Source organism: Argiope bruennichi, chromosome X2 (genome assembly GCF_947563725.1).
Source record: "Argiope bruennichi chromosome X2, qqArgBrue1.1, whole genome shotgun sequence".
NCBI lineage: Eukaryota > Metazoa > Arthropoda > Arachnida > Araneae > Araneidae > Argiope > Argiope bruennichi.
The window spans coordinates 61,761,611-61,783,104 of record NC_079163.1 but is presented as its reverse complement, the minus strand read 5'-3'; the positions used below and the strand labels follow the sequence as shown (position 1 = coordinate 61,783,104).

Sequence of the window (21,494 nt, the reverse complement as noted above, 5' to 3'; positions counted from 1 at the left end):
ATAACCGTCAAAAAGCAATCTTGCCACGATAAGGGTTAAGAGAAGGATATAATTGTTGCGATCATCATTTTGGTTTCCGGAAATGAAACAACTGACTCTAACACTTTCTGTCGTTTATGCAGATGTTGTACCCCATGCTCTCCCGCAGGTGGCTATCCGGGTGAATTCTGAAACCTTAACTGATATCAGAGACAACCATATAATGGACATGGCTGATTTGTAATCAACTAAAAGAAAAGGGATTAGAGAAAGGATGTCTTTTAAGACAGACAAGAAACGTTTTATCAAAATTACAAAAATAATGTAGGGCAAGTTTTTGGAAATTTGCTTATAATCTTAAAAATTTTAATTGCTATTCTTTCTGTGGCGAGTGGAGAAATAAGTTTTATCAAATTAAAGTTATAATTAATAATTTACGATCAAGAACGATTAGTTATATTTTTAGAAAATTCATTTCAGCAAGAAGTCCTGAATTCTATCAATGCCATTCATATCATTGAGGCGTCTCAGTCATCAAAAGTAAGACAAATGCCTTTTTAGGCGATAAAAATTTGTTATTAGGTTTTACATAACTAATTTTTATTGTAAAAATTCACTATTGCACTACTTTTGAATCATAATTATTTTATCTATTTTATATTCATTCTCAATATATATATTTTTATGAAATAGGTTTCTAAATAAGTTTTCTTGAAGCATTTTTGAAAATATTATTGATAATAATTATCTCAGTAGTATTCTGAAAATCTTTTGGATATTTAATCTGTTACTCGACAAAATCGAAAAAAAAGATTTCGTTCTGAAATTTTCATTTTTTCCCCTTTGAATATTTGAGTTAAAATAATTTATATTCATTTGCTAAATCTTAATTTAAATCGAAGTATTACTATCGATTTGTTGAATCCTAATTACGAATTATTTGATTTCGTATTCATTTGAAAAATGTGGGATTTTTGTCGAACCCCTCTGTGCACTGTTTCCGGTGCAAGTGGTACGAATATTTTTTGACCTCTGGATTCCAATATCTCAACGATCGAGTTTATTTCAGTTAAAAACTTCATTTTTCTTGAAATGATTCTGAGCGATCGCTCTTTATTTTGACCCTCTGTATCGTTTTTCAGTTTTTCTTTCTGGTGAGATAGGATTTAGAATCCTTTCCCGTGGTTATAAATTGAGCCCTGATTCTAAGGTCATTTCGGTCTGGCGAAGGTGAATTTTTACTTGGTAATCTGTAATCGGTTAATAAAATTTTGTTCTGGCATCCCCTTGATCCCAAACCCCCCGGGGGGTACCTCGTAATTGAGAATGAGAAGCTTCCGGCATAGTGGTTGGTTCTCTACACCCTAGAGGGTACACGAAAAGGTGGGTGGGTGGAGTCTGGCTCCTCCCATCGATGACGGAACGTACTTCCTTAGGGAAGTGTTGTATCTTGGCCGGTGATGGTCTTTAGGATTCAACCACAGTTCCCGCCAGTGTTGCTATAGCGGTGGTCCGGTCATTCAGTTTTTAATTAGTGTACCTTCGAGGTGGGTCGTAGAATCAGTGATATGATTTATCCCCTTGATCCAATCAGCATTTAAAAATTTTTTGTTGCCCATTGAGAGTCGGGTTGAATTTGGCGCGGTTGGCACGATATGAGTTTTTGAAATGGGTTGTTGTACCGGGGGTTGTTGTAATGAAAATGAGTTGAAATGGGTTGTTGTAATGTGGAAGAAGTAAAAAAAAAAAAAATATTTTTCTGGGAAAGCAGCTCTAAGAGATCGCGAGCTGAAATGCTGATTTCCGAGCGTGAGGTTTTGAGCTAGATTGCGTCGGTGATTAATATTTAATGCCACATTGCGTTGACCAGTATACCATCTATGGTTGATTTTGTGGAACACTAGATTTCATGAAGAGTGTTTTCGCATCTGTCTGGGTTTGCTAGTCTTGCGCACCAGCCTAAGTTTACTGTACGAGAACGTTGTAGCATACTGATACCTTGGACCACCTTTTGAAATACGGATTCCAACACATCCCAGCTGTTGCGTGAGAACCATAGTCGAAGCCATTTAGAAGGAACAGCCTCTGACTTCCTGAGCTCGACCGCTTTTGAAATACCGGACTTGTTTTGCTCTTGCCAATCTGCAAATTCATAGCCGAAGTTGATGGCGTCCATATTCCGTATGCTGGGTACACCTTTATCCTTTGGTGAACTCTATCTGTAAGCCAATGAATACTGCCCACAGCGATATTGACTATAGTTATGAGGAACATAGAGCAGCATCGTAAGCCACAACCAAGATAATTTATCCATTAATATTATTTTACTTCCCTTATAAAACAATTTTTTTCGACATAGCTCCACCTGGGCCGTAATCCAGATGATCATAATTAAACTCAACTAAAACTCTAGATGCACTCATCAATATGTAGAGTATTAAAATATAGTTTTTATATAACTGGTCTTAAAGTTTAATGAACTATCCAAAGCGAATATTACTCTAATTTAATCAAGAATTCTAGCTGTTTTCAATAATATGTACGACATTTTAATTTGATTTTTAATTATGTTGTTTGAAAGTTTCTACATCCTGTTTTTTTCCCACTAATTTAAATTACTGAATGTTTGTTCAAGCATGCAGTAGCTCTATGCCGAAATTTTTAAAAGAAATAGGCAAATAATCAAATTTTTAGATGATTTAAGTTGCATCTTATGCTCAGTCTCATTACATCTTGCATGTCTTCATCACTTAAATAGTGCTTGGGGTATTTTTAATTAACTAGCCACTAAAATTCTAGTTTAATGTCGATAGGTAACCATAGATTGGGTTATGAATGTTGAATGTTTTGCCTATGAATGTTTCGCTTTATTTCAATTATTTTACTTAGATACTTAATGTTGAATACTGTCAGGGTTAATTTTTATTTTTTAGGAGTAAATGTTTTTATTTTTCTTGATGTATCAGTCATAAAGTAATCAGAGCAGATCGGGTTTAAAATCATCTTTCAATGTTTGGTTTATATAGAACTCATAGTTTCTGAATTTTACTGCGTTATATGTCTTGTAAATGGAGTAGTTAATCTGTGTTGAATCTCCAAGTATGTGGTAATCGCGACTTAAGTCATTGCTTAGATTTTTTTATATTTAAATAAATACTTTTTATTAATTTAATTCAAGTTTTGCTATTCTTTCATCAATATATGAGCACATGATTGAGGTGGTCTAAATAAGATACCTAGGTGATTTAAAATTGGATATGCTAAATGATTTATTAACTTGAACTACCTTGTTGAAATTTAAAAATTTAAATTCCTGGGATTTTACTATATGACAGTAGCTAGTTTCCATCACAAATATCTTTTTTCTTTTATTCATTGTCTTAAGATTTAATTTTGCTGTTTTAAATTTTCTACAATCGTTTTTACTTTCTTATATTCGAAATACAGGGAAAGTATAGTAATTATCAAAAAATTCGAATTCAAGATTTTGACAATCTCCACGTTTTAGATCTCCCCGAGTTCGAAATTACCTTTTTAAAAATGTCTCTGTCTATCTGTGACAAGATAACTCAAGATTTGTGACAAGATAACTCAGCGCTTTGAGTTAATCGGATGAAATTTATTATATGGTCTTTACATCAAATTTGTAGATTTTTTTAAAATTAAATTTTGAGTGAAATCCGTTCTTTAGATCTTTCTGACCGGCTATAAGTTAACACGATAACTACAATACAACAGTGTGCAAGTGTATATGGTTAAAATTTTGTACACATTTGCAACATCTCTATTATAGATACCTATCAAATTTTGTCCAATCCAAAGAGGGGTTGATCGACTGTCGGTCTGTACTTTCAGAAACATATAAACTCGATAACTCAAAAACGTAACGACTTAAATAGATCAAATTTGGTATAGGCTTTTTTGATTACAAATGTAATTCTGTGTCAAATTTTTGTTTCAATCAATTGGGAAAAACGAGTCTAAAACACAAATTCGATTTTCGGATACTATTAACCTCATATCAGGGATTAATTGCCAAAGAACTCGCCAAGGATCACACGATAGATAAAGTAAAAATGTTAAATTTAAGCCAAAGAGTAATACTTCGTAACTATTGCAAGCCAATGACATGCAAGGCCCTCTGTGGTATAAAAGTTTTATTAGAGAGTATGCGAGTAAGTTTTGAACAGACCACTCCCGCTGGTTTTAATTTGAAGGATTTTTTTTGTTGTTGTTGTTCTTCTTATAAGTGGAAACTGAATAGTATTCCATTAACTTGCTTAATTTTATTCTTTGTTTGCCAGTGCTTCAAAGAAAAGAGCGCCGAAACAAATTTTGCGTCATACGGGAAAATTTCTAAAATGGTCTGCCCACTTCATAAACTTACCAGTTTTTCCTGTGTTTGTTGTGAGATAATCGATGAAGAAGTATGTTGTTATTGTTTCCTCAAGTTCAAAGTCAACGTTATTGTGAAAGTTAATTTTTAATCGTTATAAACATATACGTTTTTTATTTAAAAATCAGCTCGCTGGTGGTGCAAGGAAAATGGCTCGTTAGAGTTAAATTTCGTTATAAACGGTATTCGTTATATCGGATTTTTACTGTATATATACAAACTACATGTATATGAAAATGATATTTTAATAGCGGAAACGATTTTCAGCTGCAAAACAAGAGAATCGACTTTACGTTTTTTTTTTTTAAATCGAGTTGAATATTAAAAGAAATTTGTTTGAAAGTTTAACCGCTTAACTATTTTGCCCGAATGCCATACGTGCATCGATTTATCGAATTTTGATGGTTGTAAGCAAAAAATAAACCATTCATAACGATTAAAATTCAATATTACAACTATTTCGAATACATAGATAAGTCAAGTATTCAATAGATTTCCATTTGAATCAAAATAAGAAAATATTCCCAAAATAGAAGGTGTAATCTTATTAGATAGTAAAGAAAATAAAACAGTTAAGTGGTTAAAACAGAAAATCTCTCTCGACAATGAGACTTAGTAATCAATAATTGAGTAACTCGATAAAAAGTAAATGGAATTTTTTTAAAAAAATCTTATATCTACATTGGGAGCCACGATGTTATTTAGCTCTAAAATTAATCTGTGGAATTATGAATAACTTTTTAGATGGAATTATTGATAAAATTAATTATGGATAACTGAGATGCTGTTTTATGCAAAGGTGCTTTAATCAAAAAAGATGGTATGCCCAGAATAGTGGTTTAGAGAAGGTACGTTGCACTCTTGGCATTATATGATGTTTTACATCAGTTGTCATTAGTAGCATAGCAACGATATCGGTGCATATTTTTTTGTTCTTCCAAATTATGAGGCTTTAAATAACAGTTCATAAGCGCACTGAAATTACAGACAGTACCCACTGACCATCTTTATTATTATCCTTGTTTCTTCAAAATTATTATGAATAAATAAGAAGGAGATTCTTTAAAAATTCTTTAAAGTTATCTATATTTTTCTTTGATGATGCATAGTGTCTTTTTCCAAATATTCCACTTTTTACCTAAAAAATATATTCTGGAAAAAAAAAGGCCCAGGTTTAAGAATCGTCTGTTTTCTTTTCAAGTTGATGTTTTATTTAGCTTAACGTTTTTGAATCAGAAAAAAATCGCGCTGAAACCAAAAAAACAGATGAAAAAATAATCATGTCTAGTAACTGCAAAGAATAAATTGTCATCTATGAGTAAAATTGAGGCATTTTTATAGTGAAATAAATATAAAATAAATTATTGAAGCGCAACCTTCGGCCTTGAGAGACTAGCAATAAGATGCTTATCTGATGTAACTAATTGAAGGGATATTAGATGGAGAGAAAATGTATACAAAAAAAAGTAAAATATTGGAGATGAACGGATAAAAAATAAAACATTTATCGACTATGTGTATATCGGAATATTCGGCTATTTTAAATACATTACACGAAATATTAAAATTTACTGAGACTATTGTTTTTCAAATATTTTAATTTTAGAATGAAGAAATATACTTTAAGAATTTCATTATTCTAGCTTTAAGTGCACAATCCAAGAAGCAAAGTTAAAAATCCTCGCCTGCTTTTTACAATCTTGTGCATGAATTCAAATTCCAAGTGAATAAAAATTATTTTTAATGGAAATTGAATACGTGCATTTATTACATACTAGTCGTCTCTGGCGACCAGCTGGTTCGCCGAGATTACTAACTATATTTAATTTCCGATAAGTCTTTCAGATATAATTTCATATCTATGATTCCGTCACTTAGTTTGTCATTAAAGCCGTGCTATTTCAATTGTTTTAAGTTTTGTTTATTGTGTAAATCATATCACTGACTCTCCGACCCTCCCCAGGGCACGCGGATAATTAATACTGAATGACTGGACCGCCGCAACAGCAACATTGGCGGGAACTGTGGTTGAGTCCTAAGGGCCATCACCGGCCACGGTACAACACTTCCCGAAGGAAGTACATCCCGTTATCGACGGGAGGAGCTAGACCCTCATCTATTTATATACCCTCCAGGGTAATGAGATCCAACCACTATACCGGAAGCATCTCATCCTCATTCCGAGGTGCCCCCCCCCCGGGAGGGATCTGTTTATTGTGTAAATGAAGCTTTCTAATGGAGACGGTCCCATAATATCATAGCTTTATTAAAAATTTAAATATCCGGTTCATTTATCTTTTAAAGTTCTCAATATTGTAATTTAACTCTTTTTAATTACTTGTAAATGATACAAATATTAAACAGAATCCTTCGTTTTTTAGCTTTCAAAAGTGGAAGAAAGTCACAAAGTAAAATATTTGATGAAGCAATGAAAACGATTTGAATTTTTTGGGCACTAATGTAAGCTATTTTTGGAAATTAAGCAAAACGGTGTTTTAAAAATTGCCGAAATTCCATAAATTTGTACAGCTATTAAATCGGTATAGTTAAAAAGGCAATTATTTAAATTTTCAAAAGGTATAAAATTTATTTTTTTGCAACAATAATTTCGGAAATCTCAAGGGAACTCCAAAATTCAAGCTTAATTTTTAATTAAAATTAAAAAAAAAACACTCCGACATGAACATTCCTACTCTGCAAGTCATATATCAGCCAATTTTGGTAGTTGTAGGATAAACGATCTGATCTGCATAGCGCTAACACACACACGCACACGCACACGCTCACGCTCACGCATTCATGTTCATTATTAACAGAGATTATAATGCAATAAAGAGTAAGAAGGATTAAGTTAAACTGCTTTAAGCTATTAAGAAGGTAACAAGAATTTTTTTTTTTCCGAAAAAGTTGTGTTTTAATAACATTGAACAAAATCATAATTAAAATGAATTGACTGTTTTTTATTAGATCCAACCAACGAAGAATTTGTGCAAAATTTTAAATCATATAGTTATAAAAATTAGTACACGTCATGCAGGGTTTTTTTCTAAATTAAAAGTCAGCAAGTGTTAAAGAGGACCTCACATCGACATCCTGTATTTCATGCTCTTTTTCAGTTTTTTAATGAATATCTCGACCACGATTGTATTTTATATATGAAATTATATATGAAATGCTTATTATATATGAAATTAAAGAACATAAAGCTCTTCACAATTGGATATTTTTAGAGTTGCAGAGTTCCAGCTTTGAATAGTTGTCAAGATAATCGGTTTCAAAGTTTGAAAAATCAAAATCCTCCGCAAAGCGAACCACTATATAATATAATTTGTTTAAACATTAAAATTAAGAATTGTGTAGTGTATTGGACTTTTTTGCATTTTTTTATGTACTTCAATATAATTCTTTTATATATTCGCTCATTACTGGTGGAGGCTTTGGAAGGATTCAATGAATGGAAGTAAGATCTAAATTTAAAAAAGATTGCATTACAAATAATATGAAATTTTAAAAAAATGAATCCACACAAAATCACCTTTTGAATTTTATTGAAATGATTAGTAAAATCATAAAATGTAACTGCTCCATTTCTCCAAAAATTTGACGCCTTCATTCATAAAAAGGGATATCTTTAGACTGCTCATCCTCTGTTGCCAATAAGAAGTCATTAAGAAAGATATCTTAGAAATACGCACATCTGAGACTGCTTTAAATTGCAACTTTTTTGCCGCTGCATTTTAAGTCTGTGACCTACCTCAGAAAAACAAGAAAAGTCATGTTGAGAATGAAATCAATGGAAGGGGAACACGAACTTTTTATAGGGTGACAAAGGATTATTTGTCATCTCCAAGGTTTAGAGAAAAGTAGGCTCTCCAAGCATTGTTGTATCTGGTGATGCACTCTAAACAAATTTATTCTTGTATCAAAAAGCGATACAAGGGTTGACACATTAGGTTGAAATGTTGATATCTTATTTCATTGAAAGGAAAGACGCCGGATATGTTTTTCTTTTCCTAATTGTTCTTAGGAGGAAGAAGAATTTATAGACATTAAGATATGTTGAGAGATATAGTACCATGCTTGTTTTAGCCATCTATTTTGGTTCGAATGTAAATTAAAAAATTCTGCAATACGAGATGATTATAATTAATGTTTAAATTTCAAAAGGCTATAAAAATCAATCATTTGCCAAAGTCACTGGAAATTTGACCTGAATATACGCGAAGAACGGGGGGGGGGGAGTATGGCAGAAGGGGAAAATTATAGTTCTAAATTTTAGCATTAAATAGCATTTTACACGTCATAAAATGTACATGAGTACAAGGGACATTGGCAAACTAATGATACAGCCATGCGTGGGCTGCACGTTAAATCAAATGCACTGTACAATGTGCATGACTATATTGGTCTTTTATTGAAAAACGCAATGAGAAATTACTTCCGGTGTTTTCTTGAGAATATTGAAACAATGATCGCCTATAACTCCGCTGGTTGTTTACATTAAGACTGAATTAATCGTGGATGGACTACTGTACGAGATTATGCATGTCTATGGTATCTCTTATTATGTGGTAACTTCGAAAGTAAGTTGTTCAGACATAATCCAAACCAACGAAGTCTTTCAGCGATGAATCGACAATCATAGAAGCTATTGCGCCATTTAACTACTTACTTTATACCATTACTAGGAAGGAACATATAATGACACATAAATTTAAAATCGTATTTAAATAGTTTTTTGCCCACATGAATTTTTTTCAATTTTATAAGATCCATATCAGCAAACCAGTTCTGTTCAAAATGCACGTGCTGCCCAGGAGCAGGTTTGCCAATATGGATATTGAAGAATAATTGACTTGCTCAGAGTTCCGATGCCAATCCAATAGAGCAGCTGTGCTGCAATACCAGCTGAAATATTCCAAAAACTAGTGAATAATCTTCGTCATAAAAGAGAAGTCGTTGCTGCAGCAAAGGATGGTTCTATCTGAAGTTAACTGACGCATCTGCAACATTAACAGAGTTACTGACGCTTTAACAATGCATAATGATTTCGGAGGCTGTTAAGATTCTAAAGTTTGTGCCAATAAATGATGAAACATAATTATTTTTTCATTTATGATGCCTAATTTAATGAATTTACTGACTGAGAATTTAACGTATTTTTAACCTTGTATAGAATTCAGTATGACTATTCGAAGATTTGAATTTAAATAATATACATTTGTGGAAAACATTTCGCCCTTTAGTTTCTTTTAGAGAGCAACTGAGATTCAGCTCACTGCAATGCCGATAACTTTTTGAATCTTTATGGCCTTCAAATGGAATTCTTTTTATTACTTGTCCTATATATCTGATTTAGAAATTATGAAAGACAAAAAAAAAAAAAAAGGATTTTTTAAATTTGTTTATATATTTTTTTGAAGTATACGCGAGTAATCTTCACAAAAAATGCACGGAAATATTGCTCACAAGAAAGAAAACAATCGTTGAAAGTTTCAAATCATTATTTTCTTTTTGTGAAACCAGGGTATCCAAAATTTTCCTCATCAATTTCTGATGTGCCTTTTAAATGCTCTCATGGTCTAATTTTCACGATAAAACATAAGTTTACTGTGAAGTTTATGTTTAACATGGTTTAAGGCATTAAGTTAACAGTTTAAAGGCATTTCATCCAGCATTTTTGAAGAAATTGGTAAAAATGTATAAATATGAAAATGTCCAGTTACTAATATATAATATGAAAGTTCTAAAAATAGTTTCCCAATTACTTGAACTCCAGCTTAACTGTGACTGTTGGGTTGAGAGGTCAATTATTTTTCTCACTGAACTGAAACATTGTCGATGTATTCCCTTCTACAAATATATACATTTTTTTCACGGTCTCTTTCCTTCTTTCTGCTTTTTTTTTTTTTTTTTTGATAAGCTGTTTCATGTTCGTTATAGCTTTTAAAAGGATTGATAAAAATTGGATAATTTGTTGAATCGCAAAAAAATACAAATTATTAAAGAATTCTACGCCTGCTTTTTAAAAAAAAATGCTTTATATATATATATATATATATAATATATAAAAATAATCTAGTGTACGTTATCTATTTGGAGGGGGGGGGGGGAAGCCTGCGAAAATTTTACCAAACCTGCAGGATTTTTTAAATGTTCTTCTTTCCTTTTTCTGCATCTTCATAAAGTTTCAAACAGTTCTCAACGTTTTCTGCAAGCAAATTATTCTTTCCCCATGATTAAAGCTTCAAAGAAAAAAACTATAAATATTTTTTTTTCATATTTTTTTAATGTGTTGTGTTCAAACCTTACACCTGTTTTTAATAAGTGATATATTCAACAAGAATGCTTAAAAAATCTTTATAATGCATTTAAAATCATTATAAAAGTCTTCAAGCATGCACTCGAACAAAAAAGAAAAACAATTCTGCTAAATTATCTCAGTTATAAAGTGAAAAATAAGTGGAAAAAATTGTTTCAGTATCTTCAAAGTTTTGTTATGCATAGCAATAGCTTTAATAAAATGCAACTCCTTTGTGATATCAAATAATTTTCTTCTGTTTTCAAATACTTTGAACTTGTTTTATTTGATGCATTGATTTTTGAAACTTATATTTATGAAATCTATTGATTTAAATACTTTGACATTTGAAAAAATTTGAAGTTATTGAATTGCATTTCATTTGATTTGCATAGCTTTAATTGCATAGTATAATAATAATTTGAAATCGGGTACAAAATACTTTTTAAATTTTGGAATTACTAATGACGTGTTGTTATACTGAAAAGAATTCCTCTAATGATGCTGGTAATTTAAATTCAAGTTGATATATTTTTAATAATTGTTTTGAAAATCTCCTGAAATAAATATTTGGCAATATAATTGAGAAGTGCTTTTGTTTAAAAGATATTCTTAATAGCTGGATAAACGTAATTTACAAAATTGGTTCTAAAAATATTACTGTTTTTTGACAGACTATAAGTATTATCTGGTTCAAAGATTTAATTTGGTGCAAAATGTTAAGTCAGAGGCATCATTAGATCAACGTTTAGAAAAATGTTTAAATGCTCCAATGCAACGTTTGATAATTAGGAAAACGTTTTTATTTATAAAAGAATTGTAAAGGCTTGCACTTTCGGGCCTCTGAGGATCAATTCTGCTCGAGATTATTAGAGAATATAAAAATAGCGTTTATTTTATTTATTCTTTTTTTTAATAAAAAAGAAAAATTACCAATTTTCTACCTTCTCATGCTTCTAATGACCAAATTTACCTTAGACTGTTTTGATGTTGATTTGCTAAAAAAAGACAGTATATTTTCTCTAGGAAACAGATGCAATGGGGATTTGACCATTAAAATCCAGAATATGCTAGTTTCTGTAAGCGATATTATCCATTGTGTTGTTTTTTATTAAAGAGGAAATATTTTAGCAATACCAATGTCATCAATTTAACACTTTGTTTCAAAACGCCATACTCTGCCTTGACCTTGCTAACACTATTAAAAATAAAAATAAATTTCCTTTAAATAAACTTAGAAAAAAAGACAAATGTAAACAAAAATATTTTTAAAATGATTTCTGAAAACAAAAATGCTGATTTCCACTTTTCTTGTATCTCAGAGTGTAAAAAAAATCCACGCTTCAATTTGATACAGAGTACGATACAATGAAACTAAATAATGTTTGAAATTGCCCATGAAAAATTATTAAATTTTTCTTTAAACAGCTGAACCAAATCAATAATTCCAAATTAAAATGCGAGTCCATTCTTCCAAAAAATTCAAATTGAGTCACGAATAAAGTTGCTGGTATTAAAGAGTTATCCTACTATGGACTATTCTTTCTCAATATATAAAATAATTATGCAATAAAAAATCAAGTTATAAACCTGCATATACGCAGATAAATGAAAAAAACACTTTATTACGATGAATTCAATTTGTAACTTTATAGTAGCAACAATTTACAATATCTCCACTTTTTGTGCATAAATTCTTTAAGGGTGAAATCCCATAAAATAGTTTTGTACTTGGCATTAACTTTGTAAATTGCATTCGAAACATTTCATTTTTGGAATTTCTTTAAAGCGTGACTTTTTTCAGCCTTCTCTCTAGTCCACAAAAGTTGACTAATGTGTTATCTATTGTTTGCCAAAGAATTCTAAAACTTTCCTCGCTTCTTGCGCATGCGTTAGGATAGGTTTAATTCGCTAAAATAGGGGTTAGAGGAAAGATAAAAAGATGAAAGGAGATGTTTATATTTAACAATAAACTCGGATTACTCATGAGCTGAATTAAAATGAAACCATACAATCAAAAACGATACGATACTCACATACACGTGAAAAAGAATTGAAAGAAAAAGTATCTAATAAGCCGGAAGTCAAGGTTAAAGAATGATGAATTTCGGGAATGTGCTCATCTTTCCGCGTCTCATCCCTTAGTGAGATAGAATCATCGAAAAGTGATCATCTTAGGATATTGAAACGAACAGTACATCGTCTTTTCGCAAGTTTTTACTGGAATTATTGTACTGGATCTTCCTTTTCCTTTGTTCATTTTATTGCTTATATACAGGAATAGAAGCAGGAATCAGTATTTTCCTATTGATTCCTTTGTGTTCTTGATATATTCAATGTCAGTTTTAACTTCTAATAAAGTATGTTGTCGCTTGTGTTTGTAATGTGCTATGAAGAATCTTTTATATAACAGTCGAGCATTCACTATCCTTATTAATAAATCTGAAAATAAAAACAAAGCATAAGCAATATAGTACTATTTATTCTCATAATAGTACTCTGTTACCTGGAAGTCACAAAACTTTTGTCTTATACAAATGATTACTGAAATATAAATTATTGATATACAAATCCAAAGCTATTATATACGCTTTTTTTGTTTGTTTACTAAACGTCAACCGAAGCATAAATACTATACTGAACAAGCCCGTTCCGTTGTTTTCTATATGCAGACAACTTTCAAGACATTTACTTTGATATTTCAAAGAAGTACTACTAACCGTCATCAAAATTGTTACCGTATTGTTTCCAAGATATTATACAGTAAGACTTATATGCTATCTAGTGTGGAAAAAAAATTTTTTTTTTTTTTGGTAATATGTTCATATATTAGTATGTAATCTGAAAACTGCATGGCCCATAAAAGGTTATGTTTGCAAACATTTTTTCCTACCTTGAAATTATTTTATAAATTATTATATGGATTTGAAGAATATAAATATTGCAGGATATAAATATTTTACAAAAATCTGTTTTTAATGTTATTTCTACATTTTATTTATTCTATTAAATTTGAATTTTTGCTCATTCGTAATTTTTTTTTTTTTTTTTTTTTTTGCATAGTGAATAATTGTTTCAAGTCATGACCAGTGACTAATTAAATTTACGGAATTTTTTTAACTTATCTACTAAGCAGCTCCAGCTTTGTAGAATCTTTTGATGCCATGGGCCCAACTGTCCTACGAGGTTTGCGGAAAAGCGAAATTGTAATAATTTCTAATTAATCTAAGTTCTAAAAATCATTTCTTAATTACTCGAATTTCGATTTCACTGTAAAATTCGCTTCTAAAACTATACAAGTTCGGAATAGCGTTCTTACGGTCTCTTTCCTTCTTTCTGCCTTTATATTCGATAAGCTGGACCATGCTCTTCATGTCTTTTAAAAAGAAATCTTGATAACAGATAAAAATAAACTATTTCGCTAAATGATGAATAAATTAATAATATTTATTTATGATTTAGCGAAATAGTTCCATTTTTATCTGTTATCAAGAGTTCAAGGCCTGCTTTTTCAGAGAATGCTTTATAATATAACGTGTGTGCGTGCAAAATTTTTTTTTCCTTTTTCTGATTATTACCTATTGTAGTTTCATAAGAATGATTTCGACTAATATTCTTATCAAAAATCTACCTAGTATCGATTCCATGTGTTTAGTGAGAAAACAAAGGAACATTTTTCCCCCTCAAATTCAAACTCTGCAAAAAATTTTTCATGTTTCTTTTTAAAGCTTTGCGTGTATTTGAAATTATATTTTTTTAAATGCATCTAGAAAACCAGTTATTTGAAATGCAACAAAATACAAATCCGTCGCCAATGAAAACCAGCGTGCGCTAGAGCTACATGTAAACAAAGAATAGAAACAGCGTTGCTGGGGCGAATTTGAATGCCGATCGACTTGGAACAACGAGTGTCCGGCGATTTGCTGATTCCGGAAGAGACGGGGAAACATGTGAGTGCTATTTTTAAAATTCATTCCTTATTGTTGATTAATACGAAAGAAAATTCAACCTCGGGCATCTTCTTTAGTTAAAAAGAATTAACTTAATGCATTTAATTGATTTTAAACAGGTACTAAAAATTTTCAAATGTTTAAAGAAGAAACCATTGTTTAAAAAATTAGTTGCATTATAGCTCTTATTTTGAATTGTTAACATATATCACCATTATTATGATAACTAAAATTTTTATATGCTGGCATATCTTCATCAGTTTTATTTCATACTTTTAATATGGAATGATTTCATACATTCAAATGGCTCTGAACAATCAAGCAAGTAAAGGTGACGAAAAAAAGGAACTAATAGATGTTATTTGTCTTATTTCTGTATCTTGAATTTAATTTTTTTCAATCAAAAGACATTTATGAATATTACAAATTATTAAGCACTTTTATTTTGTTTATTTTAATTTTTACATTCATATATTGAACTCAGGCGAATAAAGTTAAGCAAAAAATGAATTGTTTGCATCAGTGTGTTTTAGCAGATAAACTTTTTCTGGGTAGTTTAAAAACAAACAATTCCTCTGGGTAAAAACTTTTAGGTAAAGTGAACTTGATTTTAGGCTGTTAATAATATTAATAAAAAGATCATGCAATTTTATTATTTAAAGTTATTTTCTAAAAGTTATTTTCAACAAATTAGTTGAAGTATACGAATATCTCTTGGATTTAAGACACTTGATATATCTTTCACAGTATTTTTTTCCAGCTTTCTTTTTATGCTACTTTTTTTTTTTATTGAAAAACCACCTTGAAATTCAGTTATTGTTATTCTTGTTTCTAATGGCACTTGTCATAGACAAGTCCACTGATTATTCAATTATTTATACACAGATATGTTTACAAAATAAATAAGTGGCATTGCTTTTGATTTCAGTTTTTAATAATCATCTTACATATTTGAGAATATTTTAACTCGATTACGTAGCAATAGAACTTAAATGTTTTGCTTAATTCATGTACTTGAAGATATACAAGTTCATTGCCTAATCCTTAATTTTCAGTGCAGTTAAACAATGCTTGCAGTATCAAAATACAGAGTATTCATTATATTTGTGATCTAATATCTTATTTCTAAACCGTTCGATGTAGGCATATATTTCCAATTATTGGATGTGGTCCTATATAAAAAAATGAGCTTATAAAAATCATATAAATAACAGCCAAAATTCAAAATTGGAAAAAGTTGAATTCTAATACTTACTAAATTACAAATATCTCATTCTCGTAAAGTAAGTCATTCTCTGAAAATCTCAACTGATTCTACTTATAAGTGTCCTAGTGCACTAATAATCGCACGCACGCACGCACGCACGCACGCACGCACGCACGCACACACGCACGCACGCACGCACGCACACACACACACACACACACACACACACACACACACACACACACACACACACACACACACACACACACACACACACACACACACACACACACACACACACACACACACACACATACACATACACATACACACACACACACACACACATACATACATACATACATACATACATACACATACATACATGCGCACGCACGCACGCACACACACATACATGCGCACGCACGCACACACACACACATACATGCGCACGCACGCACACACACACACACACACAAGATAATGGTTGCATCAAAACATACTAGAATTATTTCTTAAAATTTCAAAAGAAAATGAAGGAGCCCGCCTGAAAAATATCAGTATTATGAAGAAAAGCTGGCATAGTAATTCACAGATCGTAATAGGGGGTTAGGATATATATATATTTTCTCCAATGAGCTCATAAAATTTTCTGTTAAATCTGATTCAAGTTCCTTATTTTTTTCTTGGCTATTCCAATTCTGAACGAAATGTATAAAACACGTGCGTTAGAATTGCGAAGTAAGTAGCAAGCAATTTCGGGGTAAGATTCATGCAGTGCTTATTTTTTTCTGCTTAAATATTTTTAAAAATGCATAATATAATTATTCATATCTTAAAATAATATAATTAATCACGTGTTTTTATGCCCATCTCTGATAATGTGTCAATGAAGCAAGCAATGGCGAGTAAAAATAATTGTATCCCAAACTAATATCAAAAATATACTATTTAATAATTTGGCACCCAGAAAAAATGAAATGTTGAGTTTCACTTTCTTCAATATAATTAAAGTATCAAATTCCACGCTTGCTCCACATGATGACCTCAGAAAAAAGGAAAAACATCATTAGAAGAAATATCGATTAACTGCACAATTCCGTGTCTGTATTAAATTTTCAATAGTGTCATTAATTTCTTAAGAGTTGAAAAAGTTTTGCATGTTGAGAGTGTTACGATTCGAGGGCGGGAATCCTATATTTACTGAATGTCATTCATAAAATTGTTTTTCTCTTTGTGGGAAAGCAAACAGATGTTATTTTTTCGGTCATGCATTTGTAAAGACGATCACGGAATGCTCCGTTCTAAAAATTTCTTTTATGCGACTGCTCTGAATGTTTTTCTTGCAATCAGTCAGTGAACTTTCTGTGTTTTAATAGTTTTCGGAATTGTAGTTTGAAATGTAGTTTAGCAAAACTTTGGAAATTTAATATTTAGTGAAAAACGTGCATTAAAATATTAAAAATAGTAGAGAAAACGATCTCTTTTTAGAGCTCCATTGTTGAATGAAAACTGATTTGAAATGCACCTACAAATCGAATATCACGAAATTTCATCAACCCTTCTTTGCATGATTTTTTTCTTTTTTTGTGTGTGAAATAAATGTGTGATATAATTTATGCTCTAGATTGAAGGAAAAATGTTTAAAAAATTCTAGTATAAATATATAAAATTTAAAAAAATGTATGATGGAAATATCCATCATGCAAATTTACACGTTAAGCTCAGTACAAAATCTTCAATGTCCCTCTCTTCTAAATCTCTCCACTTATCATCACTTTTATTAGCAAAAAAAACAAAAAAATCTCAGATTAGTTATGAAAAAATATTCAAGAAATAGCACGTTTCTTCCAACCACAACAAACAACGGATTGACAAGTTCAAACCCGCTATAAAGATATATATAAAGCGATATTTGATTTTTTTTTTTGACAGCTACAATCTTTATTACGCAATAGTCGCGAAAACAGTTGCCAGAAATAACCAATTTATAGTACACCTGTTTTGAGTACAATTTTTTGTTCACTAAATGTAATGATGGAAATTTCCATCATCATGTAAAGAAGGGTTAATAGATACTATGAAATAGAGAAGACTAGTGACGTATTAAGGGTAAACTGCAACCGAAGTGTTATATTTTGTGTGCCTTTTCCCAATCGTATTTGCTGACTTATAGAATTCACCAGAAAATTCATATTGAGCCAGATGTTGTTTTATGTGTATTATGTTATCCTCATTATGTAAACCATATACAGCAGAATTTATCTTCAAAGAAAAGTCGTGCAAATCTGACTAAATATATAATGTATATTAAAAAATACTTAAAATAGTTTTTCACTTTAATATAACTAATTAAATAAACTTAGAAACAAAAAAAAGTAAAAATAATATAAAAATTAAACTACTTAATTGTTAAAAATTCTATTCAGTATCAATAATTTTAAAAAAATTCAGTAAGTAATTTTAAATTATCCATCATTAATTTTAAAAAAGCGAAATTCAAATCGATATAAATATAGGCTGCCATAGAATACCGTATTATATTTGACAAATAATGATTCAAATCATGTTGGATGACTAGATTTTGACTAAATGTGTTTTCCTAGCCTATATGGCAGAAAATAGGTCAATTACTTCATTAAAATTAATTTTGTCGAAAGTGTCTGTTTAATTGCTAAAGTAGAAAAGATGATTTAAGCGATCCAAAAGTGATTGCCAATGATAATACTGTTATGCACATAATTAATGATGATAATGAAATAATGATAATAGCACATTTAGAATTAGCATTTGCAAAATGCGGACATAAATTAAAGTATTAGAATCGGGGATTGTTACTTGATTTAAAAATTATTTTATTCCTAAAAATTTACATAAATGTTATAGAATAAGATACACTTCATTATTTGGAATCAATTATCTTGTTTCCTATAATCTTATTTTGATTTGCTAGATTTTAAATCGAAGATCTTGATGGAATGCTTTTGCATTTCAAAGAATGTTAATTCAAAAATCTATTCTGCGTGATTTTAAGATTTTGTATACTAGCAAATGATTCTATCGCTTTGAAGCTTACTCTAATAACAAAGCAGTTCAAAACTTCTCTAAAAAACTCGCTTAAAACATATTCAGCACTTTAGTGAAGAACAAATTTGCTAACATGATTGCACAAGTGTTAAACATTTAATACAATAAAAAATGTATAAGAGTCCTATTGCTTTGCTGAAAACTAATTGCAGATGAACAAAAAAAAAAAAAAAAAAAAAAAAAAAAGAGGAGAAAAACTTCTAAAGTTTGATAAAGTTTCTAATTATTAAATTTGTTTTTCTCGTTTATTGGAAGGAAGAAAAATTAACTTTTTTTAGTACTTCACTTTTTTTAGAATTTATTTGTGATTTTTATATCTATCTGTATTTACAATGACAATTCAAGACCTTTTTCACTATGAAATCTTTTTACAAAATATTAAATGAATTGTATTTCTTACTGTTACGCTGTGCTGTCTCAAAATAAGAAGGCCTATTTTTCCTCAATATTTTTACAAACCTCAGAAACAGTCAAAATAAATATAAAATAGATTTAAGGTCCTTCTGCGCAACTGAATATGTCTACACACACCGTCAGGAAACATTGCTATTGAGTTAAACCTTTGCATTACCCTTTATGCAACATGTAAGCGATAAGTAATATCTACCCCTCCCCCCCAAAAAGTCATAAAAAGCGTGAGTCAATTCTCCTGATCACAGAATCTCAAATGGCATGTTTTTTTCCGTGTCAAGTTTTATTAACTCCTTATTTGTTTTTAGTTTAGGAATCAAGTAAGTCCAATCACTTTCATAGCGGTAAATCTCTGCCATCAGTTTTAAGTCAATAAAATACAGCTTCCATAGTTGATGCTTTACAGAACATATCCCATTGTCGCTCGTCGTCCAAAGGCAACAATAGTGTTTTTCTTTTTTTGTTTATTCATAAAGCTTTACGAAATTTTCTCAAGCAATTTTCCCGAAGACAGTAGGATTGTAAATAAGATAATTCTTTAAGTCTTCATCTTTGAATTTTTACTTGAGGAAACTGGAATGAATTTGGAAGTAAATGAGATTTTCGGAACAGTTTCCAAAAGTTTAGAATCATTTGGATTAGTTTTAAGAATTTGAGGAAGAAAATAAAGATTATTTTCTTGCCTTGAAAATGTTAAATATTTGCCATCAAGGTGTACCCTCAAAGACTCGGAACATTCGTACCCTCCTTGCGCCCCTCTTGCTACGCAACTCGAGTGGACTTCATTAAACTTGTATTATCCACTTACAAACGAAGGGAATTTATTTCGCATTTAAAGGGATTCAGAAATTTGCATAATTTTCCTGTTAGCCTGTTATTTCCCCTTTAACATATTGTTCATGTTCAATTCCATGTTTATGAGAGCAATTTAAGATTACCTATGTTTTTCTCATTATCCTTCATTCTACGACATCCCCTTGAAGTATTTTTCAATACACACCGCAATTTTGCGTGTTAATTTAAAATTTATAGGTTGGATATTATCTGAATTACCGTGATGCGGCATGCATGATGAAAAAATCGTTCAAATTGTCTACTGGATAGATCTTCGAGGCTATAGCGACCAAATTTGGTAGATAGCAATTTCTTGAGTTATAGGTACTTATTAAAATTGTTTTTGAAAATTTTTGTTAAATTATTAATTAAAAATTAATCGAAATATTAAAGTTTATCAGCAACTTTGGAACATATAATAGCTCAAAAACCTATTTTAAATTTTAAAAAGTTAGCCTTCCAGGGTCTCAAATTTTTTCCGAATAATTTTTCCTATAATTTTAGTCATTTTTTCAAAATTATTAAAAAAATACTTTACAAAAATAAATTTTATTGTTTTACTTATTACGTTGAGACACATACGTTTTGTTGTGGCCTTGGATAGTTTTTTGTATGCTTGTTATTGTTGCCGCCACTAAAAGTATGTTTTTAATAATCTAAAAATTAACAAATCAAGCCTAAAACATTATTGTACAATGGTGTTTTATATTAGAGATTGAAATGCCGTTTAATTTTTTTTTCTCCTATATAAAACCGTGTCTCGTATATCTATTTTCATTGCTAATTACATACTCCTCTCTTTACTTCACATCAGAACTTAAATGGCCGTTTTGTCTACTACTAAAAAATTAAAATGTGAGCTTAATGGCTGATGAGAATTCACAAGCTTTCCAGCCCTATTACATTGCGTAAGAAAATTCTTGATCATGTCTCTCCGTATATTGTAGTAATTTTATTAACAGATTCCTCGCAGTTTGGGAGAAAATGTCGATTTAAATAATATGAGTGAATTCAAAACATTTTTGGCAATTTCGAGTCCGAAACAAGAAACGTTGTGGTAGCAAATGACATAAATTGATCAGCGTTTAATTAAAGCAAATTTAGCATATAAGCAGTTGTAGGAAAAATTTCAGTAGCAATACAAGGATAATTTTTTCGTGTTCAACAATAAAATTTGTATAATTTAAACAGGAAATCAATATTTTACTCCCTCGATCGTTATAGAAATGTTCCCTATTATTCTCAAGTTCCAAGAATCTATATAGTATATAAAATTGAATGTCCGTTTCTTTGTTTGATCTTTACACAATTCCACGCCCCTTGATGAGT

General features: G+C 30.5%; 1 protein-coding gene across 1 annotated transcript in view; it reads left to right on the top strand.

The window, feature by feature from the left end:
• The window catches only part of LOC129960477 (uncharacterized), a 44,346-nt gene that overhangs the window by 10,961 nt on the left and 11,891 nt on the right, over nucleotides 1-21,494 (top strand). Inside the window, exon 2 of the mRNA XM_056073942.1 lies at nucleotides 14,447-14,626. The gene's annotated coding sequence lies outside the window, so the exon portion shown is untranslated. The remainder of the gene's footprint in view (nucleotides 1-14,446; nucleotides 14,627-21,494) is intronic.